Genomic DNA, 19690 nt, shown 5'->3' on the forward strand with positions numbered 1-19690 from the left:
CAAAAAGAAGCCAGGGACAGTGCTCAGGCCCTGAGTCCAAGGCCCAGGACTGGCAAAATAAATAAATAAAATAAATAAATAAATAAATAAGGAGCATGCAAGTACCTGAGATTTGGTGTCTGCAGGAGCTGCATTTAAAAGGACATGTGGAGTGACAGGCAGTTACACATTCCACAGTGGAGCCACAGTAGGCTAAAGCCAAATCTATTTTTTCCCTCCCTTGTGCTAGGCTTTGAACTTGAGTGCCTCATGCTAGCTCAGCTTGCTATTCAGCCACACCTCCAGACCTGCTTTTTGCTTTTTGGAGATGGCATCGCAAGGACTTTTTTGTCCAGGTTGCCTTCAAACTGCTGTCTTACAGATCTCAGCCTCTAGAGTAGCTAGGATTACAGGCAGGAGCCAGATTCTCAGTGTGAAAATGAACATTTTTAAATTTAGAAATTGCTCAGTTCATCTTGATGTTTTTAAGTGAGATCGTAAAAGTTAAGGTCCTTACCTTAGGGCCTCCCCAGCTCTTGTAAACAGCTACTGTATCTGTTCTCTATTGCTATTTACAATAAATTATTAGAAATCCGGAGGCTTAAAACAACACAAATTTATTATTTCACTGTCTGGAAGTCAGAGGTGTGAAATGGAGCCAGACACTGGTGGTTCACACCTAAAATCCTAGCTAGTCGGGAGGCTTAGATTTGGAGGACTGCAATCTGAAGCCAGCCTGGGCAGACAAATCTGAGAGACTCTTACCTCCAACTAACTAGAAAACATCCACAAGTAAAAGTGTGGCAAAAGGGGTATAGCACTAACATTAAGTGGAAAAAAAGCAAGCAGGAATGTGAGGCCCTGAGTTTAAGCCTCATTATTGGTACATGTGCATGCCCATGTGCATGCATGCGCATGTGCATGTGCACACGCACGCACACACAGTCTACAATGAATGGCACTGGGCGAAAACCAAAGAATCAGCAGAGAAGTCCCGGTGAAGAGGGAATCTGTGGCTTTCCGGCTTTTTTAGGAGCTTTGTATAATCCCTGACTTTGTTGCCTCCCTTGCCTCCTCTTATCTGCAAAGCTAGCAGTGGCTAGGGCCATGTCTCATGTCTTATTCCTCTTTGATTCTCTGGTCTCCCTTGCTGACTTACAGGATACTGGTGACCACAGTAGGTCCACTTCGATAATCTAGAACCATCTCATTTTTTTTTTTTTTTTTGGCCAGTCCTGGGCCTTGGACTCAGGGCCTGAGCACTGTCCCTGGCTTCTTCCCGCTCAAGGCTAGCACTCTGCCACTTGAGCCACAGCGCCGCTTCTGGCCGTTTTCCGTATATGTGGTGCTGGGGAATCGAACCTAGGGTCTCGTGTATCCGAGGCAGGCACTCTTGCCACTAGGCTATATCCCCAGCCCAAGAACCATCTCATTTTAAAGGTAAGTTAGTTATTTATTCTTTTTTTTTTGTTTTGTTTTATGCCAGTCCTGGGGCTTGAACTCAGGGCCTGAGCACTGTCCCCAAGCATTTGTGTTCAAGGCTAGTGCTCTACCACTTGAACCACAGCCCCACTTCTGGCTTTTTAATAATCTCATGGACTTTCCTGCCCAGGTTTGGATTTGTACTGTGATCCTAAGATCTCAGCCTCCTGAGTAGCTAGGGTTACAGGTGTGTACGACAGGCACCCGGCTGACTATCTACTTTTAATACAACTTACAACCTTAGTTCCAACTGGTAATAACAAACACTCACAGGTCCTGTAGGTTAGTGGTAGACATCTTTGAGGGAGGGCTTTATTCCGCCAAGCACAGTCATCCAGCCGGTGACCGCTCAACAATCTATTACCAAAAAAAAAAAAAAAAGATGAGTGGTGGGAACAGCAGTGGGAAGCAGCTCCCAAAGCTTGCAGACCTGTTGAAACAAAGCCCTCGACATTTGGCAGAGTAGGAAGGCAAGAATAAACTCCAGATAAAGAGATCAGTTCAAAGAGAGAGGCTGTCCATGTGACTGACCTGCCCTAACATGGGCTTATTTAAGGTGCCATAATCAGAGTCACAACTTTCAGATTTAAGTATTAGCAAATGACTCAGAGACTTCTGTTGTAAGTCCAGCTCTTCGCTCTCTCCTGTCTCGATGTTCTTTGAATTAATGAGTTATTAACCTCCCTTGTTACCAAGATTTACTACAAGCTTTGAACTCATTCTCTTATTACAGTATGGTCCCCTCACTTTCCAGGAAAAGTAGAGAAACAGATTGCAAAGATTCTAGCATCCTTTCCAGTCCCCTCCCCCATTGTTTTAGCTTAATTTTCTGCTAGATGTGGGCAGAAGTATTTTCTTCTTAGATCTTTGGCAGCTTTTTGCTTTTGACATAATTATTCTTTCTCATGGGTTCCTGACCTCACTTGAAATTTGAAAGAGCTGCCAGAGTGGAGCTGTGGCTGAAGCTGTAGAGCACTAGCCTTGAACACTAAAGCTTGGGGACAGTGCCCAGGCCCTGAGTTCAAACCCGAGGACTGGCACAATAAACAAATAATAAATAAAAAAAATAAGATTTAAAAAATAAATTGAAAGAGCCAAATGTATTTAGGTATATGAATTACCACACTAATATTTATGTGCTAGTTTCAGAGTACTTTCTTTGAATTACCAGTGTAGGAGAGTCAATATGGGCACTTAGTGTGCAGTTGTGTTGCTGGGGATAAAATGCCAGGTTTCATGCATGCTAAGTAAGCACTCTACCACAGAGCTGCACCCTGCTGCCCTGCTGAGGGAGCTGAGGTGAATGCATGCTTCTGAACTATTTGTACCTAGAGGAGACTGGGATTCAGGAGGGAGATGCAGACTGGACTCTATAGAGATGGAGCAAAGGGAAGGGGCAAAATGGGAACAGGAAGGTAACTGGCTTTCAGCTGTAAGATTACTATGGAATATCTCCGATGTGTCTCAGAACAGAGGATGGGGGTCCCACTCATTCACTGGAGATCAATGATAAACTCAAGAAAGGCACAGCTAGAGTAGAAATCAAAAGAAGGCTTGCTGCTGGAAGGAAGGCTAGGAAACCATAGTCAGGACAGCACTTTGTTCCTTTCTTCATACCTAAAGCTAGCCTTTTCTTAATGGAATTTTTTGGGGGAACACTGCACAGAACTGAACTCAGTAGTAAGTGCTAGTGAAGGTCTACATTTCAGTAACAATCATCATTTGATGATTTATGAACAAAATTTCTAGAGGCATAGTCTTATAGGGAGGGAAGACATCATCCCTAAAATAGGTGGTAGTATGAGACAGCATTGGAAGTTTCACAGTGGAATAGTCCAAGCATGCACAAAAGTAGAGAGGATTTCAGGCTGGCTTTGCAGTCCAATCCTCAGATCTTAGCCTCCTGAATACCTAGGATTACAGGTAGGAAGCACCAGCACTGGGCTACAATGGAGCCGTTTCTAAAACAAGTTATCTGCAGGTGATAGGGATGTAGAAGTTCTTCAGGTATCCTCACTATTAAAACCCCTGAAGCCACATTTAGGAAAGGAAAAAGAGGGGTTGGAAGAATACAACAGAGGGGATTAGGTTGTTCAAACTCCACTGCATGTATTTATGCAATGATTACAATAAAATCCCCTTGTACTATTTTTTTAAATGTGTGCCAGTACTGGGGCTCAGACTCATACTCTTAGTTGGCTTTTTCATTCAAAGCTGGTGTTCTACCACTTGAGCCATGCTTCCACTTCCAGCTTTTTGCTGGGTAATTAGAATTAAGAGTCTGATAGAGTTTCTGCCTGGACTAGTTTTGAACCATTTAGCCTCAGGTCTTAGATTCCTGAGTAGCTAGGATTAAGAATGTGAGCCATGGGAACCTAGCCTCTTCGGACACTATTGAAAGATGGTAATAAAAACAAAGAAACAAAGGGTTTCAAAAGTACAAAGAAACAATTTTAAATGATTTGAAGATTATGCTTTCTTTAACTTGTTACGCCTAGAGCATATCAACACATAGCAATATTAATGAGAGAACTTACAGGAAGAACCTTTGAGATCTGATGAGTGTACTTCAGCATGTGGTTGTGCTCAATAGCCACATGTTCTGGTAGCTGCTGCAGTAGGTGGCACAGTTTTTTTTGGGGGGGGCGGTGAGGAGGCATGAAGGGCTTCCTGAAAGGCTGGGACTTGTGATGCTCTAGGCAGAGAGAGTCATGAAAGCCTTGGTCCAAAGGGCAGTTGAGGGGATTGGAGGCTCAGTTGGTAGAGTGTTAGTCAATAAATGAAAACATCAGGTACCAAGTTCAAGTCCTGATCTCAGACCTTAAAAAAGGGGGAGGCAGTTGAAGTCCGTAAGCTGAGGGTGACCTGATGGTTGGACTTCAGCCTGCTTTGTATGGAAAGTGAGTATCACAGGGAAGATATTTTCATGTATATTTAGTGGATTTTTTGTTTTATCTCTTTTTTTTTCTGACAGATTTTCCAGGCTTAGGGGGAGAGAAGAGGAAATATAGAGGCTGAGTTCTCATTAGACATAATTCATTTACTGACCACTTCCCATATCCGACTGTCTGTCTCCAGCTCGCTTTTCAACAATGCAAATAAATCTTGCAAAATCGACTTGTAAAACGTTTTGATCTCCACTTAGTCATCAGCGCATTGCTCAACACCATGTGCGAGTGTCAGCCAGAGTGAAATCTCAGAACAAGCAAGTCCACAAGAAGAGCAGGATACATGCCCCTAATCTTAAAAGTTTTAAGTTTTGTTTTGAAATTATTTCAAACACATAAGCATGTTACAAGAATAATACAAGAACTTTCCTATGCCCAGATTTACCAATTTATGTGGCTTTATGTGGATTTATGTGGCTTAGGCTGGACTGGAACTCAAGATATCATGATCTTAAGGTGTGGCTATGTGTGTACTTCGACATGTATATGCATATCATTATTATTTAAATACACTGTAAGTTGCAACTACTAGTTTCCTTTGTCCTTATTTTCTTCAGCTGCCATGTTGTACGATCAAGAACATTTTATTGACATTAGTATGGAGCAATGATCACAATTAGGAAATGTGGCATCATTACAATACAACTGTTCAGTTTTGCCAATTATTCCAAGAACTTCTTGTACAGCATTCCCCCACATACACACCAGTTTTATTTACTTGTCCCCTGACTTCTGTTTCCTTTCATCTGGAATATTCCCTCAGCTTAATTTATCTCTCATGGCACTAATTTTTTTTTTTTTTTTTTTTTTTTTTTTTTGGTCATGGGGCTTGAACTCCGGGCTTGGGTGCTGTTCCTGAGCTTGTCATCTCAAGGCTAGCACTCTATCACTTGAACCACAGAGCCACTTCTGGTTTTCTCGTGGTTAATTTGAGGTAAGAGTCTCACAACTTTGCTGTCAGGTCTGGTTTTGAAGTGTGATCCTCAGACCTTAGCTTCCTGAGTAGCAAGGATTACAGGTGTGAGCCACCAGCGCCTGGCTGCGCTAATATTTTTGAAGAATGTTGGCCAGGTTTTTATAGATGACCCTTCATTTGGGATACTGGATGGTTAGGTTTGAGTACATTTTGGACAGGAATAAATACTGCATAAGTGATATTACCTTCTTTCCCGCCTTTCTCATCTTTCAATAACTTCTGAATATTTTTTGTTCATGAAATAAAAAACAGAATCTAAATAGAAATATATACAAACTCTTAGCACAAGTCAACATTTAGAATAGACGGTGACACATTCATGTGCACTGATTGAAATTTGGAGGCCTATTGTCAGTAAGGGATAATCATTCTAATTTTTGTTTAGAAGATAAAGTAGCTGGTGCCAGAGGCGCATGCTTATAATCTTAGCTATTTAGGAGGCTAAGATCTGGAGGATCAATTTTGAAACCAGCCTGGGCAGAAAAGTCAGACTCCATCTCCAATTATCTTACAGAAGGCAAGCCTAGAGGCATGGTTCAAGTGATAGAGCACCAGTGTAGCAAATGTAAGGCTCTGAATTCAAATCCTAGTACTACTCAAACAGAAACAACATATCATGGTTCTATTTGGCTCTGTGTATATCATTTTTCACCATGGCCCCACATGCTGCAAATTCTTTAAGTGTGTGGATTTATTTATCTGTGTTCTCAGTCTTAACAGGACAGGACAAGAGTGTGGGATCACATTCCACTAAAGTCACAGATGGAAAAAAATGATAAATGTTGTGGAGTAAATACAGAAACCAACCTACATTTTATGCTTTGCAGTGCTGGTATGGAACCCATGGCTTCGTGCATGGGGAGTACTTTTCCACTGAGCTACAACCCCAGCGACTACATTTTTGAAGAGAGTATAAGAACTCCCTTTTTATAATATAGCCATTTTACAATTCCTAATTTTGAAAGTTACCTTGCTTTCCTTGTCAGCTGATTTTTGGTTGCTCCTGAGCTCAGCTTCTGAGTGCTGCGTTTCATGAATAGCCCGTGAACACATGAGCATGGGGGATCAAAGGAGCTGTCTGTTGAGGCATCTCAAGGGCCAAAGTCACATGGCTAGCTCTAACTCCAAGTCTTCTTGGAACCTGTGCGTTAATATCCCAGCCTTTCTTTGATCTGTTCTCTATGTACTTTGGCTATTATCCATGACTATACCTCTGTTTGCTTGTGTAATGATGAGGAAAGATCATTCTAGGATCCTGACAAGCTGATCCTTATAAGAACCTGGACAATACAGGGCCTGTTGAATACTAATTCAATTTACAGCCAATACCACATGACTGTCCCGCATCTGAAAGGTCCTGACTGTAGAACATGAAATCTCATTAGGCCAAGCAGAACATACAGAAATGAAACTAGTTAATGTTTGTGCTTCTATGGTTAAAAAAAAAACAGCACCATAATTTGGAAAAGTTATTCTTTTAAAAAATAAGTTACTCATCTTAGGAAAAGTTGAAATTAAGCTATTTCTTGGTTCTGCAAATAAAAAATAGGTCAATATTTTTTAGACAGTGTCTCACTGTGTAACCCAGGTTGACCTCAAACTCTTGATCCTCTTTGCTCACCCTTGAGAGTGCTGGCATTACAGGCGTGGACTGCCACACTCAGTGCTTGGTTGTCTTTCGAAAGTGAAAGATTAGCCTCGCCTCTGTGCATCTGATCAAACAAAATATCATGTTTGGAAATGAGCTCCAGGAAATGGAAACGAGAGGTTTTCTTTCTTTTCCTTTTGTTCTGTTTATTTATATGTCTTTGGCAGTATAAGGGGAGACACAGAAATGGAGGGACAAAGGACAAACAAATGCAGCAATAATGATCACTGGACACTATGTTGAAAATGAACTCTACAACTTGTAGAATGGGAGGGAAAAACTGGTAGAGAGGGAGGGAAGGGATGACACTGTCCAAAAGGAAAGGCCTTCTTTACCTGGCCTATCTAACTGTAACCTCTCTGTACATAACTTTTATAATAATAAAAATAAAAAATAAACATCTAGCTAATAAAGCTCTGAATTACACAGGAGAAAAAATGAGCCTTTCTTGGGGAAGTCTTCATTGTTTACCCCAGAGCCATTGTCTTTTTCTTTGTTCCTTGAACTGCTGAGTTTGGTGAAAATCTCCACTTCTCAAGGGAAAGGGCTCAATCTTTAAGATCTAAAGAAGACTGTGAACCACTTCTAGCTAATGCTGCTAGGTAAAGCTGCTTAGGGGCTTTGGGGTCTTTTCTCCCTTGTATGTGGGAAATATACATGTCAAGTACACTGGAGTTGTGGCTCAAATGGTAAACTGTCAGCAATGAGCAAGAAAGCTGAGGAAAAGTTCAAGAATCTCACAGAAATAGAGGGAACAAACAGTAAAGGGACAAAAAGGGAACGCAAAGGGGTGAACAAATGCAGATACTATGCTGAAAATGAACTGTACAACTTGTGAGTGGGGTGGGAGGGAAAAACTGGGAGACAGCAAAGGGCAACATTGTCCAAAAAGACATGTACTCATTACCTGACATATGAAACTGTAAGCCCTCTGTACACCATCTTTTTTGTTTGTTTGTTTTTGCCAGTCCTGGGCCTTGGACTCAGGGCCTGAGCACTGTCCCTGGCTTCTTTTTGCTCAAGGCTAGTACTCTACCACTTGAGCCACAGTGCCACTTCTGGCCATTTTCTATATATGTGGTGCTGGGGAATCGAACCCAGAGGCTTCATGTATACAAGGCAAGCACTCTTGCCACTAGGCCATATTCCCAGCCCACTGTACACCATCTTTATAATAATAAAAATATTTTTAAAAAGAGTTCAAGAATAATGCTTTGTGGGGTAGGAGGATACAGGAATAATGAAAGGGAATAAGAGAGTTAATAAACATAAAGCAAGGAAAAACACTTCAATAGATTAGTGGCAATAAAGTAGCTTAAACAGGATAAAATTAACTTTTCTTTTTACCAAGATGAATCACCAAAACAATAAAGGTAAAATGAGCAACTTGAAAGGCCAGCTGTTTCCCATTGTGGCCTGGGCTTTCCTGTTCCTGCTCACCCTGCAGCCTGGTGAGAACTTGATGGTTTGCATCTATTCTTTGCTTCTTCTGGTGAATGCTGTAGCTTTGGCTAGGTACAGGGGGCAGGCAGGTGTAGGGGGCAGACAGATCCAGGGGGATGGTAGGTGTAGGGGGCAGACAGGTGTAAGGAGGTGATAGGTATGGGGACAGGCAGGTTCAGGGGAGTGGTAGGTGACAGGCAAGTGTAGTGGGGTGGTAGGTGTAGAGGCAGGCAGGTGTAGGGGGTGGCAGGTATATGGGGCTAGCAGGTGCAGGAGGTTGGTTGGGGTAGGAGGTTGGTAGGTATAGGGGACAGGCAGGTGCAGGGGAGTGGTAGCTATAGAGGGCAGGCAGGTGGAGGGGGTTGGTAGGTATAGAGGCAGGAAGGTATAGGGGATAGTAAGTGTAGAGGGCAGGTAGGTACAGGGGGCTGGTAGGTGGGGTAGGCAGGTGTAGGGGGTTGGTAGGTATAGGGGGCAGCAGGTGGAGGGAGTTGGTAGGTGTAGGGTCCAGGCAGATGTAGGGGAGTGGGAGGTTTAGGCGGGGGCAGGTGTAGGGGGTTGGTAGGTATAGGCAGCAGCATGTGGCACTGGGCCAGAGGGCTAACCATTCTCCAACTAGGGTGACAACAGAGATGAGGAGGCCTGTCCTGTCTGGCCAGTCACCAAGAGTCTCCCGAGCTTGCCTAGGATAGGAACTCCAATTGCCTTTACAGATGATCTGAGTCAGGCACAGAACGATAATCTGCCCACCATCACACAGCTGTCAGTGTGGTTCCAGAATCTGCCTCTGAACCCTCCTGTGCTGAGGGACCTAGTGAAGTTAGCCACCTTCCCACCTCCCTTATGCTTCTGGAAGTTCAAACAGGAATAGAAGTTTAGTCTTTTTGTTGTTGTTAAATATGCAGTACTCAGTACTACTGGACACAATATGTAAAGTGTTTTATTTTGTGCCACTACTGGGGTTTGAACTCAGACTCTGGGTGCTGTCCCTAAGTTGTTTTTTTTTGTTATTCTTGTTTAAGGCTAGCATTCTACCATTTTAGACATGCCTCCACTTCCAGCTTTTTCATGGTTAATTGGAGATAAGAGTCTCACAGACTTGCCTGGCCTTGCTGGTTTTGAACTGTGATCCTCAAATCTCATTCTTCCTCAGTAGCTAGAATTACAGGTGTGAGCTACCAGTGCCCAGCGTTTTAAATCTTTAATTCCTTTTCCCCCTCCAGTATGGGGCTGGAACCTAGGAGTTCATGCCTCCTAGGCAAGTACTGGCCAGTGAGTTACTTTTCCACCTCCTAAATAATTTCTCAGGAATATTTCCCTGTGATTTTATTTTTAGGGCATATGTATACCATTGGCTGTTTGTAGTGGAGAGTGAGGCCCATGTTCTTTGCAGTGCATTGAATGTACTGTGAATTATCTCTCCTGGGCCTGGATTTTGAGAAGGGAGAGGAGAGGGAAGGAAAAAGTGAAAGGAATCCATTCTGATGCAGGTCTAACCACACTGAGTTAAAGGTCAACTGAATCTTTTCATTGCTAATTACATTATTTGTACCTTAGTCAATGGAAAAGGATTTTGGCATGTCTTTCTAAATCTTGAAAATAAAAGAGTGCATTTGTACTACCAAACAGATCCAAACACTGCCAGTGAGCAGACTAAAAAGAGGAGGAAAGAAAACCATTAGAACAACATCAATGAACTGTTTAGTAGGGAAAGTTAAAGGGTTTTTGGGTTTTTTTTTTTTGTGGTTGTTGTTGCATTCAGGGCTCTCCAATGTTAATCTTTCAGGCCAACATGTTGGAGCATATCCAAACTAAGACAAAAGGGTGACATTCTTCATTTGCTAGTGCTAACAAGAGGCGGTCTCAGGGGGCTTTAGGGCTGGGCTGAGACCATGGTAAGCATGGAAATAACGAGGGGGCTGAACTCATTTGATTTGTGCTATTTACTGATGTCCCCAAATCAAAAGACCTCATTGATTCAAGTTCTCAGCCCTTGAGACCTTTCATTAAGGAACTGGCATGGCATGTGAAGCTACAAAAAAAGTGACACCCTGAAAAAAAAAGGAGGGGGTCTTAAAGGAAGTAGACTTTTCTGGCAGGAACACACCAGAGCCTGTGAGAGGAAACACTGAGCATCTGTGGGGCCCGGCTGGGGCCACAGCTGTCAGATGGGCCTGGGCCAAACATGTGGCTTCTGCTGAAGGAGTGGGGCTTCCGAGGAAGAATTATGGCCAGGCCAAGGTGGTGAGAAGCAAGACAGCAGGAGGGTGCACGGGCTCCTGCACAGCAGCCATGCTCCAAGGAGGGCCATTGTGCTATCCTTGCAAGTCAGCTCCCAGAGCCTCAAGCAGATCTCCCTGCACTGAAGGAGAGCTCGGGCAAGCTTGCCCACGCACCAACTACAGCTTAGAGGCTTAACCCAACATCTAAACAGAAGATTGCCAAAATATGCTTTCACAGGCAAATCGTTCAGAAAGATAGCAAACCAAATGCAAAGCCCTTGTGATATAAAGGAGCAGCCAGAAAACTACATAAAGGAGGAGGAGAAAGAAGGAAAGAAGGAGGAAGAGGAAGGGGGGTGGAGGGCAAGGAGAAGGAAGAAAGAGATGGAGGGGGAAGAAGAGAGAAATAGGCTTTAAGACCATCTCTCTGTCTCTGTCTCTCTTCCCTCTACTACACCCTTATATGCACATATATTTTCATTCTATTAAGAAATATACCCAACTCCTCCATGTAAAACTGCCTGACATGCATGAATCACTGAAACAAAAACTTATCTTTTATGACTCCAAGTTAGAAAACATAAGCTAACAATAAGTTAATAGCAAAAATATAAGCTAATAATAATTCCTTACTATCAATTTATACCTAAACCACAAATTCACTGTCATAATCTCCAGGGGTCTGAACACTGCATCACAGGGTCTTCTGCACACGGTCACGCAGGCTGTGGTAAAGTGTCAGTGGGGCTTGGGTTCCCAGGACTACTGCCCAAGTGGCTAACAACTCAGGACTAAGCTCCCAGGACTCAGCTCTCCCATTTTCTTTCATTCTCTTTCCTTCCCTCCTTCCCTCCCTTCCTTCCTTTTCTTTTGTGTGTGTGTGTGCTAACCAATACTGGGACTTCAATTTAGGGGATTGGCATTCTACCACTTGAACCAAACCTCCACTTCTGGCTTTTTGCTAGTTAGTGGGAGCTAAGTGTCTCATGGACTTTTCTGCTGAGGCTGGCTTCAAATCTCAGTCCTCAGATTTCAGCCTCCTGAGTAGCCAGGATTATGTGTGAGCCACCAACACCAGACTTGAGGCCAGTTCTCAGAGCACACTGATGCAGTTGTCATCAATTGAAATGGACGTCAGCCATGGCAATATCCACACTTAGCTATTAGTTTCAGTGCCCTGTGTTCCACACTCACAATCTTCCTTGATTTCACAAGAGTGCACACTCTCGAGACTCAACTGTTTTTATAAGTGTGCTGGTCCTGGGGCTTGGTCTCAGGGCTTAGGTGCTCCTGTTCCTGAGGGTTTTGTTTGTTTGTTTGTTTGTTTGTTTGTTTTTGCTCAAGGCTAGCACTCTACCACTTGAGCCAAAGCTCCACTTTTGGTTTTTGGTAGTTAATTGGAGATAAGAGTCTCACAGATTGTCCTGCCCAGACTGGCTTCAAACAGTGTCCTCAGATCGTAGCCCCCTGAATAGTTAGGATTGCAGGTATAAGCCACTGGTGCCCAGCTGCTCTGGCTTTTTTTTTTTTTTTTTTTTTTTGCCAGTCCTGGGCCTTGGACTCAGGGCCTGAGCACTTTCACTGGCTTTTTTTTGTTCAAGGCTAGCACTCCATCACTTGAGCCACAGCACCACTTCTGGCCTTTTCTGTTTATGTGGTGCTGAGGAATTGAACCTGGGGCTCATGCATGCTAGGCAAGTGCTCTACTGCTAAGTCACATTCCCAGCCCCTTTTCTGGCTTTTATCTGATAACATAAGCCACCACACGAAGGCACACTACACCAAGGGGAGTGGAAGGCATATTATTTTCTTAGGCTAGCACTTAAAAAATACAAGCTGATGACTTAAGCAACAGGAATTTTTCACACCTCCCCCACGCCCCACACCGCTTCTGGAGATAGGAGGTCTATAACTGATGCTGGCGTGCCACACTCCCAAAGGCCTGTTCTGGCTTGCGGTGACTCCTGGCTGTCCTTGGCTTGGATATGTGACACTTCATCTCTGCTTCTGTCTTCACATGGCCTTCATTCATGCACAGCTGTGTCTCAATGTCCAAATTGCTCTCTTTCTATGGTGACACTTGTTACCAGAGTTGGAGCCCACCCTCATCCCAGATATCTCACTGTGAGGCGAGGAGCTCTGCAAAGGTTAGACTTTCAAATAAGGTAAAATGCACAGGCTTCTAGTAAGCCTACATTTTAGGAGTCACTATTAATGTGTCAGTTGCTTTTTCATCACTGAGAAAAAAAGTCTGAGAAAATGATTTAAGGGAGGAAAGATTTATCATGACTTAAATGTTAGACATTTCAGGCACTGGTTGACTCCATTGGTTTGAGGCCCATTGGTGAGGCAGAAACATCATGGTGGAATGGCATGGGGAGCAAAAACTGCTGACCTCATGGTGACTGGGATGCAGAAACAGACAAGGAAGTGTCAGGGTAAGACAGACCTTTCACAGACTTCCCTCCATCCTAGGGGCCTACTTCCTGCTCTCAGGCCCACTACCTAACTCCCCATGATCTCTCAATAAGTCCATGAAATTATCACGGCACCACTGGTCACTGGTGGCTCACACCTGCAAGCCTATCTACTCAGGAGGCTGAAGTCTGAGGATTTTTGTTCGAAGTCAACCCCAGGCAGAAAAATCTGTGAGATTCTCACCTATTTAATCAGCAAAAAGCTAGCAGTGGAGGCATATAGCTCAAGTGGTAAAGTGCCACCCTCGAGCAAAAAAGTCATAGGAGAGTGCAAGGCTCTCACTTCTAAGCCTCAGTTCTGGCACAAATATAATTATGACTCCACCAATGGAGTAATAAATTGACAAGCTGGGTGTCAGTGACTCATGCCTGTAATCCTAGCTATTCAGGAGGCTGGAATCTGAGCATCAGTTTGAAGCCAGCCTGGGAAGAAAAGTCCCCATTGCTAGATCTGCCTAGGAAAAATGGACTCTTCCCTTTGTTTTCCCTCGATGTCAAGCTGGCCCTCCCTAGAAGTCTCTGGCCAGCATCTGTAGCCCAGTTATCTGGCATAACTGGATGTAGTGGGAGGTCCCCCAGGCTCTGAGGTCAGTCCTCACCTGCCTGGGTCATACCTCCTTAGGACCATGAGAGGTTACCAGGCTCTGTGGCCACACCTCCTCCCTGCCCTCTCCCTATATACTCAGTCTCCATGATTAGTCCTTCCTTCTCTTCCTATTCTCTACATGGTGGGCACTCGATGGGCACTGGTGGGTGTGCTTTCTCTCCCTGTCCCTCCCCCCTCTCTGTCCCTCCCTCTTTCCCTCTCCCTCCTCCCCTCTCTCTTCTCCCTTTCCTCCCTCTTTCCTCTCATCCCCGTCTCTCTCTCTGTGTCTCTGTCTCTCTTCCTCTCTTCCTCTCTCTCTCTCTTCCTCTCTCTCTCTCTCTCTCTCTCTCTCTCTCTCTCTCTCTCTCTCTCTCTCTCTCTGCCATAAACATTTTGGCTCGAACAATTGAATGGCAGTCTCCTTTTGGAGACCTTTACACCCATGAGACTCTTATCTCCAATTAACCACTCAAAAACCAGAGGCAGAGCTGTGGCTCAAGTGGTAGAGTGCTAGCCCTGAGCCAAAAGAGCTTAGGCACAGTGCTTAGGCCCCGAGTTCAAGCCCACAACTGATTTTTAAAAAATTGATGAGGTCAGAGCCCTTGTAATTGAATCTCCTCTCAATGAGTGAATTCACCAACTGGGGATGAAATCTTCAACACAGGAGACTTTGTAAGGACCCCTCACACACAAACCACAGTACCTGGGAACACTAAAAAAGATGGCAAGTTGTCAGTGAATGCACTTCCTCTTGTCAGCCTTGCTGAATCTGTGATCACCAGCATGGCAGCGATACCCCTCATCTCATCCCATTTGGACACGGCTGGTTAATCAGATGTGGGGAGCTTTCTGTGCTCAGACTGCAGGCCTCCAACTCTACCAAGCTGATGTACGGTGCCCTGAGAGCTCATGATGAAGATTTTCCCTTCCTCCCCAAATGTAAAGCCCTAACATAGACTCAACGCCCAGGCCAAGGGGTGCCCATGTACACATTAGCTGCCAGAGACCCCTGAAACCACTCACCAGGCCTTCCTAGACACCAGCTTTTCCTGTGTGGAGTTATTAGAGAATCCATGCTCCCTGGACTTGAGGACCAATAGGAGAGGAGATGGGAAGGAACTAGCCCATAGCTTTCTCATTTCCCTCCTCACAACACCGGATTTTAGATGCAGTGATTGCCTATGCTTGTGTTAATGAGCAACCTTCTGTACTGGCTGTAAGCTGTGGGCAGTGGGGTAACACAAATCCTGGTGCTTGTTCTCCTTCCTGCCCTGACTGGCCTCTGCTTCCCATCAGTCTCGCTTCCATCCTAAGAAAGCATTTCAGTGTCAACGTTGGCCTCAGGCTGTTTCTAGGCTAGGACTACCCTCCCAGATTGTACATGGAAATATTCATAGACAGTTAAAAATAAATAACAGGGGCTGGGAATGTGGCTTAGTGGTAGAGTGCTTGCCTTATATACATGAAGCTCTGGGTTCAATTCCTCGGCACCACATATATAGAAAAAGCCAGAAGTGGTGCTGTTGCTCAATGGCTCAAGTGGTAGAGTGCTAGCTTTGAGCAAAAAGAAGCCAGGGATAGTGCTCAGGCCCTGAGTCCCAAGCCCCAGGACTGGCCAAAATAAATAAATAAATAAATAAATAACCAAAACCCTAGCCCAGCGACTTGAGAACAACTGACCAGCATATTATACCCCTACTTGGATCCCAAAGTATAAGTTTATCCATCGTCTATTAACCTACTACGGAAAGGTCTGGAAGGAAAGGGTAACTTATTAGAGGAATCACAAAGGGAGCTATAGAATTAAGGCTTATTATTTCATTGTTAGTTTTTTTGTATCAATGTCATAGTACATTTTTAGACACAAATACAAATATATAAAAATAAAGAGTACATGTTAAATCAATGTAACATATATATTTGGATGCAATTTGCTTATTGTACACTAACAACAATCACAGTTAAAATGGCTTTGTCCTCACTGCCCAAAGATTCCTTGGGTCCCTTTGCAGGTTTTCCTTCTCTTTATACCTAGCCTAGGACCATGGATTTGTTGTTGTTGTTTTTAATTCCTGTATTTGTATCTATGCAAATAAAACCATACTGTATGCATTCTTTTGTATCTAACTCCTTTTCACACAGCATAAAGACTCTAAGAACTATCCTTGTTATGTGTGTTTCTTTCCTATTTCCATATCATATTCCATTGGATGATACAATTTGTTTGCTCACCTGTTGACGAACTCTTCACCTCAGTGTTTGGCTGTGATAAATTTGCAATGAACATTTGCATAATAGCTTTTAACTGGGCAAAACTTTTGTTTCTTTTAGATAAACATGTAGGAGTGGAACGGTTGGGTTTCATACTAGTTAACTGCATGTGTAACTTTCTAAGGAACCCCCAAACTCTTACAAAATAGCTTGTACCAGTTGCATTTCCACGTATTGCACAACTTCGTCAAAATTTAAAATTGTTTAAAAACTTCTTCCATTCTCATGTGTATGGATGGCACCACATTGTGGTTTTGTTACGTTTCCCTAGAGACAACTGGCAGTGAGGTCTTTTCTTTTTTTTTTTTTTTTTGTGCCAGTATTAGGGCTTGAACTCAGGGCCTCGGTGGTGTCCCTTAGCTTCTTCTGCTCAAGGCTTAATGCTTTACCACTTGAGCCACAGCTCCATTTCTGGCTTTTTTGATGCTTAGTTGGAAATGAGTCTCATAGACTTTCCTACTCAGCTTGTAACTAGAATGCTTTGATCTCAGACTCTTTAGTAGCTAGGATTATAGGCCTGAGCCACCAGCACCCAACTTTTTGAACAAGGTATTCAAGCTGCATTACATTTTATGCTGAACCCCACCAATGACATAGGCAATTTAGGTCCACTCTACCTGTCAGCACTGTGTGTGAGCTCACTGCTGATGTATCTGCATAGGGTAACAGAGGTGGGGATAAAGGTGAGAGAGGCCCATCAGAGCCCACCCAGGAGTTAAGGTGACCAGCTGAAATGTGTCCCCCAAATATATAATCTTGGTTCCCTATAGAGCTGATTGCTGATGCTCCTGGGGCTTGAGGTCTCCACCTCTGCTACAGGATGTTGTATTGAAGAAACAGCCCAGGAAGTCATTGCTGTATATCCTTGGGGAACTGCCAAGGGCTCTGTTGAAGGTAATTCCTCCTGCAAGAGAAACCTCTCTCATGACAGCAAGAGGAATGCCTAGCTTTCTGTGAGCAGTTGTTTGGTTGTGTTCACATTTAGAAAAAAGCCCAGGGACACCATGAGGCACATATCTACTTGTCATCTTCATTGTATTGCTGTGAAAAAGCTGAGGGCAGATGGGCACTGGTGGCTCGTGCCTGCAATCCTAGCTACTCAGGAGGCTCTGCCAGGCAGAAAAGTCCATGTGATTCTTATCTTCAATTAAGACTTTTCTGCCCTGGCTCGCTTTGAACTGCAATCCTTGGATCTCAGCCCCCTGAGTAGCTAGGATTATAGGTATGAGCCACCAGTGCCCAGCTCAGAGTTGATTTTAGATTCAGTCATTTCCAGTCTATGTTATCTGTCCTGTTCTTGTTTTCCAGTTGCCCCTGTTTTCTCATTCATAATCTAAATTTGCATCCTGTTGTACATATTTGTGTAAGGCTTCTTGTGTACATATCAGAGTAAACATAATTTAATCAGTAAATGGCAATGATTAAAATAAGCCTTGCAAGATTAGCCATGCTCTTCCCACAAGATCCTGTAATACAAAGTGTCGGTCTGCTTATTTCAGCAGGGTTGCTGACAACAGAACTCTGGCACAAGAATGATGCAGCAGCCCCAAGGAGTCATGAGATTTGCTCTGCAGGTGCCTGAGCCTGATGTTGAAATTCAGGTCAGCAATCCCTGACACATAATGTCAGCTGCCAGGACTCTGAAGAGATCACCACAGGAGTCTTCCTCTTTCTCAAACTCAAGATAAATCCAAACCAATGTTCTGGCCATTGGGCAATGATGACCAATGCCTGATTTGTGTGTGTGCGTGTGTGTGTGTGTGTGTGTGTGTGTGTGTGTGCATGCATGTGCACACACCAGTACTGGGGCTTGAAATCAGGGCTTCATGCTCTCACTTGGCTTTTTGACTCAAGGCTGGTGCACTATCATTTGAGCCACAGCTTCATTTCAGGCTTTTTGCTGGTTAATTAGAGTTTCAGGGACTTGCTTGCCTGCTTTGGCATCATCAGCAAAAATAAAATAGTAAGGGTGAGAAGTGAGGCATTATTAACTAGAGAGCTGGGTGATATTGGAGCTGGACTCCAGCCCCCAGCATAAGATGATCATGATGATGATGTAACCATGTACCTACACCAGGATCCATGGCATACTTCTGACAGATGAATTAAGTCAGCCAGAAGACTGATTAGAAGGCAAGTGAAGCTTCCATAGAAATTGCAAGTTTGTTTTAAATTTAGAGGTCTCTTCAAGGAGCCTCTTGGAATAGAACTGATGAAGATAGTGAAGAGAAAGTGTAGCCATCACAGTCTCCAGGGGCTCTCCTCCTCTATGCCCCCCGTACCCCAGTGGGCACAGAAAGCTGACAAGATATGTTGGTGGTGTGATGGAAAGTTCCTTAAAGACACAGAAAACACAACTCAGCAGTCATGTGCTTGATGAGGCTAGTGAAGAAAGACCTCTGTCTTCAGATGTGTGCGCATGTGTGCATTCATGTGTGGTCCAGAAAGTGCATCCTGACATTATTTTTGTTAGTAAATTCCTAGAAAAGCCCCCAATGTCTTTCAATAATAAATTAGGACACATCTATGCAGTAGGATACTGTATAGCCATTAAAAAGACTCTGGTACGGGCTGGGGATATGGCCTAGTGGCAAGAGTGCCTGCCTCATATACATGAGGCCCTGGGTTTGATTCCCCAGTACCACATATACAGAAAATGGCCAGAAGTGGCGCTGTGGCTCAAGTGGCAGAGTGCTAGCCTTGAGCAAAAAGAAGCCAGGGACAGTGCTCAGGCCCTGAGTCCAAGCCCCAGGACTGGCTAAAAAAAAAAAAAAAAAAAAAAAAGACTGGTAGATTCTTGTATTGCATTTGGTCTGTGTGCTGCAGGTGTGGGGGGTTTACTGAAGGGACTTAAGGCTGGGGAGGGCAAAACAAGGGAAGCAGCCTACTGCTGAAGACGTCTGCATGGAGCCTGTGGGAACCTTGGTTTCTATAAGATTTCAAAGGGTGGCTTTGAACTTTATGACTCGTACCTGTCTAGGGCAGATTACTTCTGGAGGAAAATGGGAGCCTCCTGGCAAATTAAGCAATCCTCACTGGTGGGCACATTGAACTCAGAACTGGAGAAGGGGATTCTGGGGAATGTAGTTGTGGCTTCAGATGTGAGGCCCCGGAGGGCTCCAGTGAGTGGGTGCATGTGACTGCAGACAGATTTGGGCCGCCTTTGTGTGCTGTGAGGAAAAATCACTGATAAACTTGGGGGTGGGGACTGGGGTTTCAAATGGAAGTGGAGATAAGACGAGAGGACAGGCACTCATGCCTGGGAGGTGATCACCTCTCATTGGTGGATGGCCCTGTGATATTTATGGAGTACAGTGTGATGTGTTGATACAATTAAACATGTGGAATGATCCATTTGAGGGCAATGAGCAATACCATGGCTGGCTGGGAGGCACAAATCCCCTCAGACTCCTCCCTGCCCCTCTCAGTTCTCAGGCAGGGCTACTCTTCTCTCTCCTAGTGAACCCTGCCACTCTCTTCTGGCTTGTGCCTGTGGCTACACAGGTGTCTGGGTTCTCACACCACCCACTTAGGGACACTAGCACACATTTATTGCCTTGCCTTTCATCTATAATCCTACAATCTACCTTGCAAACCTTCTTCTTGAACTCAGGGCTTTGTACTTGTTAGGTAAGCACTCTACCATTTAAGTCTTTTT

This window comes from Perognathus longimembris, chromosome 2 (genome assembly GCF_023159225.1).
Source record: "Perognathus longimembris pacificus isolate PPM17 chromosome 2, ASM2315922v1, whole genome shotgun sequence".
In the NCBI taxonomy this organism is placed as follows: Eukaryota; Metazoa; Chordata; class Mammalia; order Rodentia; family Heteromyidae; genus Perognathus; species Perognathus longimembris.